This window comes from Eriocheir sinensis, chromosome 12, assembly GCF_024679095.1.
Source record: "Eriocheir sinensis breed Jianghai 21 chromosome 12, ASM2467909v1, whole genome shotgun sequence".
In the NCBI taxonomy this organism is placed as follows: domain Eukaryota; kingdom Metazoa; phylum Arthropoda; class Malacostraca; order Decapoda; family Varunidae; genus Eriocheir; species Eriocheir sinensis.
Window position 1 is genome coordinate 7,503,909 of NC_066520.1, and position 10,000 is coordinate 7,513,908.

The 10,000-nt window shown below is 41.0% G+C and overlaps 1 protein-coding gene across 6 annotated transcripts in view; it reads left to right on the top strand.

Annotated features, from left to right (window-relative positions):
- The window catches only part of LOC126997351 (histone H3.v1-like), a 76,159-nt gene that overhangs the window by 21,002 nt on the left and 45,157 nt on the right, over positions 1-10,000 (top strand). The window lies entirely within an intron of this gene.

Sequence of the window (10,000 nt, forward strand, 5' to 3'; positions counted from 1 at the left end):
CATCCTTCAGCCATTCAATCAAATTTTAGAGGTCGTTGCCACGCACGTACCTATTTTCCATCTCCTTAATGCATACTGGTCTCCTCTCCTCCAATGTGACTGCCGCCTTTACAGTATTTATATAGACAATAGTGTGTGTGTGTGTGTGTGTGTGTGTGTGTGTGGTGGTGGTGGGGTGGGTGGGAGGGGTGTAATTGTTGTCGTTGTTGTTGTTGTTGTTGTTGTTGATGATGATGATTTTTTCTTTTCTCCAATTCTTTTTTTTTATGTTTTGTTGTTCCTCCTCTTCTTTGTTTCATTATTATTACCATTTTTTTGTTTTCTTTATTATTTATGCTACTATTACTACTACTACTACTACCACGACTACTGCTACGACTACTACTACTACTACTACCACCACCATCACCACCACCACCAACAACAACAACAACACAATTCTTTATCAGTAAGCGATGGATGGAGAACGAGAGACAGTGAGGATATGGCAAAGTGAATACCAATAACGTGTACCACCACCAAGGGAAGAAGTCTATTTTTTTTTCTAATCAAGGGAATAGAAAGAAGAGGAAGTGGGTTAGTGGTGAAGGTAAAGGTGAGGGGGAGAAGAAAAGACAGCAGAAGTGTTTATAGTGGTATGATGTAGGTTCCTTAATTGCTCTGATGTGGTTACTGTTTATCGGGCACCTTATTTATATACCCACGGAGGAGTGTGTGTGTGTGTTTGGTTTGTTTGACCTGTTTGTGTTGTAGCCTGGGAGCGCGTGAAAGACGACAGGCGACGACAATAATGATATTTTCCTCGGAGGAGCCATGTTCGTGCCGGAAGCAAATGTGAAAAGCCCTAAATGATAATGTTATGGCGGGGAAAACTGCCGCCCGAGAAGAAAAGGGGAAAGGAAAACGGTGAAGCTGAGGAAGTCTCTGGGAAGGATGAATGAATGTATGTGCGTGTGACTTAGAGAATGGGGGAAGGGAAGGGAGTGTGAAGGAAGGGAGAGAGAGGGGGAGAGGAGGGAGAAAGGAAAACGGTGAAGCTGAAAAAGTCTCTGGGAAGGATGAATGAATGTATGTGCGTGTGACTTAGAGAATGGGGGAAGGGAAGGGAGTATGAAGGAAGGGAGAGAGAGAGGGAGAGAGGAGGGGGAAAGGAAAACGGTGAAGCTGAAAAAGTCTTTGGGAAGGATGAATGAATGTATGTGCGTGTAACTTAGAGAATGAGGGAAGGGAAGGGAGTATGAAGGAAGGGAGAGAGAGAGGGAGAGGAGGGAGAAAGGAAAACGGTGAAGCTGAAAAAGTCTTTGGGAAGGATGAATGAATGTATGTGCGTGTAACTTAGAGAATGGGGGAAGGGAAGGGAGTATGAAGGAAGGGAGAGAGAGAGGGAGAAAGGAAGGAGTTAAACGAGAAAGGCAGGTGCGAAGAAAGGAAGGAAGGACGGAGGGAGGGTGGCAGGAAAAAAGGAAAGGAAAGAGAAGGCTGTGTGTGAAGGAAAGAAGGAAGGAAGAGAGAGAGGGAGGGAGACCATAGAAGATAATATGAGTGGGTGGAAAGGACTAAGGAAAGGAGAGAAGTGGTTGGAGGAGCCAGGCAGGTGCGGAGACAGAATGAAAATAGGGAGAAAATGATGGAAGGGACGGGAGTGTGAAGGAAGGAAGGAAGGAAGAGGGAGGGAGACTGAAAGACCATAGAAGATAATATGAATGGGTGGAAAGGACTAACTGAGGGAGATAGGAAGGGGTTGAAGGAGTCAGGCAGAAAGAAGGATGAAAGAAAGGATGAAAGGAAGGAGAGAATGGTGGAAGGGACGGGAGTGTGAAGGAAGGAAAGAAGAGGGAGGGAGACCATAGAAGATAATATGAGTTGATGGAAAGTAAGAGGGAGAGAGGAAGGGGTTGAAGGAGTAAGGCTGATACGGAGGAAGAAAGGAAGGAGAGAGAGGAGGGAAGAAAGGAGGGAAGAGAAGGGGGTAAAGGATAAGGGTATAAAAGGCTGAAACGCTATGGAAATATGACCTGGTTTTCTTTCTTTATTTTTTCGTTATATACATAGAAAAAGATGGAAGGAAAGGGAGCTAAGGAAAGGGAAGCGGATAAAGGATAAAAAGGCTTGAACGCTATGAAAATATAACTAGTCTTTCCTTATATATCCATCTATTCAATTATAAAGTGAGATGCGCGAAAGAAAACAAACATAGGATAAAAAGAGCTCAGAAAATCATCTTACCAAATAAAAAAGATGCCTAGTTAACCCGGTAGCAGCGACGGGCCAAATTTGTGGCTTTACCGTGTACCAGCGACGGGCCACATTTTTGCCGTGATATGAACCCCCAAAATAGATGATGCATAAACTGATCACAAACGCGTTGATATGTATTATAAAATGGTTTGCGTGAGTGATGATTTTTTTTCTCATATTTCTCGCTGAGAGGGGCCTTTAAGAAACATGATCCCTGCCGCTACCAGGTTAAATATAAATAAAATAACGTACTAAGAGAAGGAGTAAGAAGAGACAGATTCAGTAAGAGCAGGAGAAAGTAAGAAAGATATGATAAGAGAAGAATTTAGAGAAGGAGCAACGTAAGAATAGAACCAATGGAAAGGCTTGATCGTATAAAGACCTTTCAACGGTATTGTATGTGGCAGATCCATTCTCATCCTTGTGTTGGCAGCAGCGGGGATTGGAGCAAGATTTCACACCTGCCTTCTCGTTCACCTGGCAGGAAGAAGCGGGTATGAATGTAGGCTAGGTTTGGTCAGGTCAGGTCAGGTCTTGCCGTGTTTCATACAACAATAGCGGCTGCCTAGTACACGCCAGGGGGAGGTTTGGAAGCATCAGGCCGTGAATATTGTATGAATGGTGGTGGTGGTGGTGGTGGTGGTGGTAGTGTGGTAGCCTCTGTTTCTTGGGGTATTCTTGTTGGTCCTCCTCCTCCTCCTCCTCTTCCTCCTCCTCCTTCTCCTATTCCTCCTCCTCCTCCTCTGACTAATGTTTTTAATTTTCCTTCTGCTTGGAGCCTCACCTCACCCTGGCCTGTGTGTGTGTGTGTGTGTGTGTGTGTGTGTGTGTGTGTGTGTGTGTGTGTGTGTGTGTGTGTGTGTAGCCAGCTGATCAAAATTTCACCACTAGACTCTTCTGGTATTCTGGGAGAGTTCCGTCTCTCTTTCCTTTTTTTTCGTTATTTTTTTTCTTTATGCTGTAACCGAAAGTAAAGCTGAACAATCTCCTCCACTTTCCCTCTCTTCTCTCATGTCTTCCTTGTGATGTAATACCGTTTTTTTTTCTTATTTTCCTTCCCGTTCCCTTTCCTTCCACCCTACCAACTCTTCTTGAACAATCTCCTCCACTTTCCTGCTCTTCTCTCATGTCTTCCTTGTAATATAATGACTTTTTTCTCTTACTTTCCTTCCCGTCCCTTTTCCTTTCACCCTACCAACTCTTCCTGAACAATCTCCTCCACTTTCCCTCTCTTCTCTCATGTCTTCCTTGTAATATAATAACCTTTTTTTTTTCTTATTTTCCTTCCCGTTCCCTTTCCTTCCACCCTACCAACTCTTCCGGAACAATCTCCTCCACTTTCCTGCTCATCTCTCATGTCTTCCTTGTGATGTAATACCGTTTTTTCTTCTTATTTTCCTTCCCGTTCCCTTTCCTTCCACCCTACCAACTCTTCCTGAACAATCTCCTCCACTTTCCCGCTCTTCTCTCATGTCTTCCTTGTAATATAATAACCTTTTTTTTTCTTATTTTCCTTCCCGTTCCCTTTCCTTCCACCCTACCAACTCTTCCTGAACAATCTCCTCCACTTTCCCTCTCTTCTCTCATGTCTTCCTTGTAATATAATAATCTTTTTCTCATACTTTCCTTCCCGTCCCTTTTCCTTCCACCCTACCAACTCTTCCTGAACAATCTCCTCCACTTTCCCTCTCTTCTCTCATGTCTTCCTTGTAATATAATAACCTTTTTTTTCTTATTTTCCTTCCCGTTCCCTTTCCTTCCACCCTACCAACTCTTCCTGAACAATCTCCTCCACTTTCCCTCTCTTCTCTCATGTCTTCCCTGTGATGTAGTACCGTTTTTTCTTCTTATTTTCCTTCCCGTTCCCTTTCCTTCCACCCTACCAACTCTTCCTGAACAATCTCCTCCACTTTCCCTCTCTTCTCTCATGTCTTCCTTGTAATATAATAACCTTTTTTTTTCTTCTTATTTTCCTTCGCGTTCCCTTTCCTTCCACCCTACCAACTCTTCTTGAACAATCTCCTCCACTTTCCGTCTCTTCTCTCATGTCTTCCTTGTAATATAATAACCTTTTTTTTCTCCTTATTTTCCTTCCCGTTCCCTTTCCTTCCACCCTACCAACTCTTCCTGAACAATCTCCTCCACTTTCCTGCTCTTCTCTCATGTCTTCCTTGTAATATAATAACTTTTTTTCTTCTTATTTTCCTTCCCATCCCTTTCCTTTCACCCTACCAACTCTTCTTGAACAATCTCCTCCACTTTCCCTCTCTTCTCTCATGTCTTCCTTGTAATATAATAACCTTTTTCTCTTACTTTCCTTCCCGTTCCCTTTCCTTCCACCCTACCAACTCTTCCTGAACAATCTCCTCCACTTTCCCGCTCTTCTCTCATGTCTTCCTTGTAATATAATAACCTTTTTTTTTCTTATTTTCCTTCCCGGTTCCCTTTCCTTCCACCCTACCAACTCTTCCTGAACAATCTCCTCCACTTTCCGTCTCTTCTCTCATGTCTTCCCTGTGATGTAATACCGTTTTTTCTTCTTATTTTCCTTCCCGTTCCCTTTCCTTCCACCCTACCAACTCTTCCTGAACAATCTCCTCCACTTTCCTGCTCTTCTCTCATGTCTTCCTTGTAATATAATAACCTTTTTTTTCTTCTTATTTTCCTTCCCGTTCCCTTTCCTTTCACCCTACCAACTCTTCCTGAACAATCTCCTCCACTTTCCCTCTCTTCTCTCATGTCTTCCTTGTAATATAATAACCTTTTTTTTCTTATTTTCCTTCCCGCTCCCTTTCCTTCCACCCTACCAACTCTTCTTCCACGCATCGTCAGTTTCCTCGAAGAAGTGTTAGTGTTCAGCGTGTTTAGGGTCAGTGGCCGTTGATTCACTAACCGTAGCTTTCTCAGATCACGTTGTTGCACTAATTTTGTCTCGGCCTCTTTCCTGGTCACACCTCCCGTAGATTTTATTGCTGTCGGAGAATGGCAGGCTTGGGTAACGCTCGGAAGATAAATGAATCTCTGTGGCCTTCTCTCTGTTTATTTTTTTTTATATCTTTCCTTCTTTTCTTTACGTTCTTCCTTCCTTCACTCGTATTCTTTATATGTTGTTTTCTTTCTTTCTCTCCTTATTTTTTTTTCTCGTTCGGTCTTTCTTCGTTTCCTCTTTCTTATATCCTATTTCCCTTTCTTCCTCTCCCTATTTTTTTCTTTTCTCTTTCTGTCTTTCTTCGTTTCCTCTTTCTTTTATCCTATTTCCCTTTCTTCCTCTCCCTATTTTTTCTTTTCTCTTTCGGTCTTTCTTCGTTTCCTCTTTCATTATCCTATTTCCCTTTCTTCCTCTCCTTATTTTTTTCTTTTCTCTTTCTGTCTTTCTTCGTTTCCTCTTTCATTATCCTATTTCCCTTTCTTTCTCTCCTTATTGTTTTTCTTTTCTCTTTCTGTCTTTCTTCGTTTCCTCTTTCTTTTATCCTATTTCCCTTTCTTCCTCTCCTTATTGTTTTTCTTTTCTCTTTCGGTCTTTCTTCCTTTCCTCTTTCTTTTATCCTATTTCCCTTTCTTCCTCTCCCTATTTTTTCTTTTCTCGTTCAGTTTTTCTTCGTTTCCTCTTTCATTATCCTATTTCCCTTTCTTCCTCTCCCTATTTTTTTCTTTTCTCGTTCGGTCTTTCTTCCTTTCCTCTTTCTTTTATCCTATTTCCCTTTCTTTCTCTCCCTTTTTTTTCTTTTCTCTTTCTGTCTTTCTTCGTTTCCTCTTTCATTATCCTATTTCCCTTTCTTCCTCTCTTTATTGGTTTTCTTTTCTCTTTCAGTCTTTCTTCGTTTCCTCTTTCATTATCCTATTTCCCTTTCTTCCTCTCTTTATTGGTTTTCTTTTCTCTTTCAGTCTTTCTTCGTTTCCTCTTTCTTTTATCCTATTTCCCTTTCTTCCTCTCCTAATTGTTTTTCTTTTCTCTTTCGGTCTTTCTTCGTTTCCTCTTTCATTATCCTATTTCCCTTTCTCCCTCTCCTTATTGTTTTTCTTTTCTCGTTCAGTCTTTCTTCCTTTCCTCTTTCTTTTATCCTATTTCCCTTTCTTCCTCTCCCTATTTTTTCTTTTCTCTTTCGGTCTTTCTTCGTTTCCTCTTTCATTATCCTATTTCTCTTTCTTCCTCTCCTTATTGTTTTTCTTTTCTCTTTCAGTCTTTCTTCCTTTCCTCTTTCTTTTATCCTATTTCCCTTTCTTCCTCTCCCTATTTTTTCTTTTCTCGTTCAGTTTTTCTTCGTTTCCTCTTTCATTATCCTATTTCCCTTTCTTCCTCTCCCTATTTTTTCTTTTCTCTTTCGGTCTTTCTTCGTTTCCTCTTTCATTATCCTATTTCCCTTTCTCCCTCTCCTTATTGTTTTTCTTTTCTCTTTTTGTCTTTCTTCGTTTCCTCTTTCATTATCCTATTTCCCTTTCTTCCTCTCCTTATTGTTTTTCTTTTCTCTTTCGGTCTTTCTTCGTTTCCTCTTTCTTTTATCCTATTTTCCTTTCTTCCTCTCCTTATTGTTTTTCTTTTCTCTTTCAGTCTTTCTTCGTTTCCTCTTTCTTATATCCTATTTCCCTTTCTCCCTCTCCTTATTGTTTTTCTTTTCTCTTTCTGTCTGTCTTCGTTTCCTCTTTCATTATCCTATTTCCCTTTCTCCCTCTCCTTATTGTTTTTCTTTTCTCTTTCGGTCTTTCTTCCTTTCCTCTTTCTTTTATCCTATTTCCCTTTCTTCCTCTCCCTATTTTTTCTTTTCTCGTTCAGTTTTTCTTCGTTTCCTCTTTCATTATCCTATTTCCCTTTCTTCCTCTCCCTATTTTTTTCTTTTCTCGTTCGGTCTTTCTTCCTTTCCTCTTTCAATTATCCTATTTCCCTTTCTTCCTCTCCCTATTTTTTTCTTTTCTCGTTCGGTCTTTCTTCGTTTCCTCTTTCATTTATCCCATTTCCCTTTCTTTCTCTCCCTATTTTTTTCTTTTCTCTTTCAGTCTTTCTTCGTTTCCTCTTTCAATTATCCTATTTCCCTTTCTTCCTCTCCCTATTTTTTCTTTTCTCGTTCAGTTTTTCTTCGTTTCCTCTTTCTTATATCCTATTTCCCTTTCTTCCTCTCCTTATTGTTTTTCTTTTCTCTTTCAGTCTTTCTTCGTTTCCTCTTTCTTTTATCCTATTTCCCTTTCTTCCTCTCCCTATTTTTTCTTTTCTCGTTCAGTTTTTCTTCGTTTCCTCTTTCTTATATCCTATTTCCCTTTCTTTCTCTCCTTATTGTTTTTCTTTTCTCTTTCAGTCTTTCTTCGTTTCCTCTTTCTTTTATCCTATTTCCCTTTCTTCCTCTCCCTATTTTTTCTTTTCTCGTTCGATCTTTCTTCGTTTCCTCTTTCATTATCCTATTTCCCTTTCTTCCTCTCCTTATTGTTTTTCTTTTCTCTTTCTGTCTTTCTTCGTTTCCTCTTTCATTATCCTATTTCCCTTTCTCCCTCTCCTTATTGTTTTTCTTTTCTCTTTCGGTCTTTCTTCGTTTCCTCTTTCAATTATCCTATTTCCCTTTCTTCCTCTCCCTATTTTTTTCTTTTCTCTTTCGGTCTTTCTTCGTTTCCACTTTCATTTATCCTATTTCCCTTTCTTTCTCTCCCTATTTTTTCTTTCGGTCTTTCTTCCTTTCCTCTTTCATTTATCCTATTTCCCTTTCTTCCTCTCCCTATTTTTTTCTTTTCTCTTTCGGTCTTTCTTCCTTTCCTCTTTCTTTTATCCTATTTCCCTTTCTTCCTCTCCTTATTGTTTTTCTTTTTTCTTTCAGTCTTTCTTCCTTTCCTCTTTCTTTTATCCTATTTCCTTTTCTTCCTCTCCCTATTTTTTCTTTTCTCTTTCGGTCTTTCTTCGTTTCCTCTTTCATTATCCTATTTCCCTTTCTTTCTCTCCCTATTTTTTCTTTCGGTCTTTCTTCCTTTCCTCTTTCATTTATCCTATTTCCCTTTCTTTCTCTCCCTATTTTTTTTCGGTCTTTCTTCCTTTCCTCTTTCTTTTATCCTATTTCCCTTTCATTCTCTCCATATTTTTTCTTTCGGTCTTTCTTCCTTTCCTCTTTCTTTTATCCTATTTCCCTTTCTTCCTCTTCTTATTTTTTTTCCTTCTCCTTACGATCTCTCTTCCCTTCCTCGTTTTTTCATTCAACCTTCCTCTCTCTTGTTCTCCTTCTCTCGCTAAAGCAACACAATATTAGCGACAAACATTAATCCATATATAACAAAAATAAAAGAAGAGGTTAAGTGATTCCTAACTAAAGAGAAGTGTGATTGCGCCAGGAAGCTTAAGAAAAAACTATGATTACCACCACCACCACCACCACCACTACCACACTACCACCACCACCACCACCACCACATGATTAGCGGACTGAGTTAGTTTTGGGTAAATTTGACTGTGACAATGATGTGTGTATGTATGTTCGCGTGTCCGTGCGGTGTGGGTGGTTACTGTAAGCTCGAGGGGTGAAAAAAGAAAGAAAAAAAAAAGAAAATGACCTCCAGTGCAGCATCACGTTTTCTCTCTCTCTCTCTCTCTCTCTCTCTCTCTCTCTCTCTCTCTCTCTCTCTCTCTCTCTCTCTCTCTCTCTCTCTCTCTCTCTCTCTCTCTCTCTCTCTCTCTCTCTCTCTCTCTCTCTCTCTCTCTCTCTCTCTCTTCTTCGTTCGTTTGCCCATTCTTTCTTTCTCCTCTCATCATCTCTTTCTTTCTTTTTCTCTTTCATTTTGATCTTGCTTCTCTTTTTTTCTTTTTTATTCCGTTCTCTCTCTCTCTCTCTCTCTCTCTCTCTCTCTCTCTCTCTCTCTCTCTCTCTCTCTCTCTCTCTCTCTCTCTCTCTCTCTCTCTCTCTCTCTCTCTCTCTCTCTCTCTCTCTCTCTCTCTCTCTCTCTCTCTCTCTCTCTCTCATCCGGAAAACCCTTGAACGAAGCACAAGAAAAAAAAAATCGATGAATATATAAGAAAAAAAAAAAAAAACGCCTGTAATTTGACAAGACTTAAGTGAATAGCGTTGCAGTACTTGGCTTTTCTGTGGTCGTTGCGTAAAAATATAAGATATGATAGATACATAAGCACACACATACACACACACACACACACACACACAACTGGACTTCTTGCCAACGCGCTGCCGTTCCCCTCAGCCTGCGAGCCGCCCACATTCACCAGGCCGGGCGCCACCTCGGCTGGAACGTGACAAGGCTCTGCGGCGAGGCTGTTTAAAGACACAGATTCGCGGCAGCCTCAGACCAAACGTAACACGAATTCAAAGGCAGAAGTGGTGGAGCGTAAAACTACCCCGTGTGTGCTGGGTCTCCATTCTTCCGTAGCCTGAGTTTAGGGACATGGATGGTTTCTTGTTGGGGCGGGACAGACATGAGGAGCCGGAGATGGAGATGAGAGATAGAAAGTTCGTGGAAGAATAAGGAATGGACAGAAGGCTTGTGGAAGAAGGAAGGGGAGAAGGGAAGGGGAAGAAGCTGTTTGTTTACGAAAGAAGAGGGGAGGGAGGAGAGACAGGTACACCACGCGCCACCTTTAAAAAGTAACACTAAAATGGTTAACAGGAGCCGGAGATGGAAATGAGAGATAGAAAGTTCGTGGAAGAATAAGGAATGGACAGAAGGCTTGTGGAAGAAGTAAGGGGAGAAGGGAAGGGGAAGAAGCTGTTTGTTTACGAAAGAAGAGAGGAGGGAGGAGAGACAGGTACGCGAAAGAGACGGGAAGAAGCAGGAAGTACGC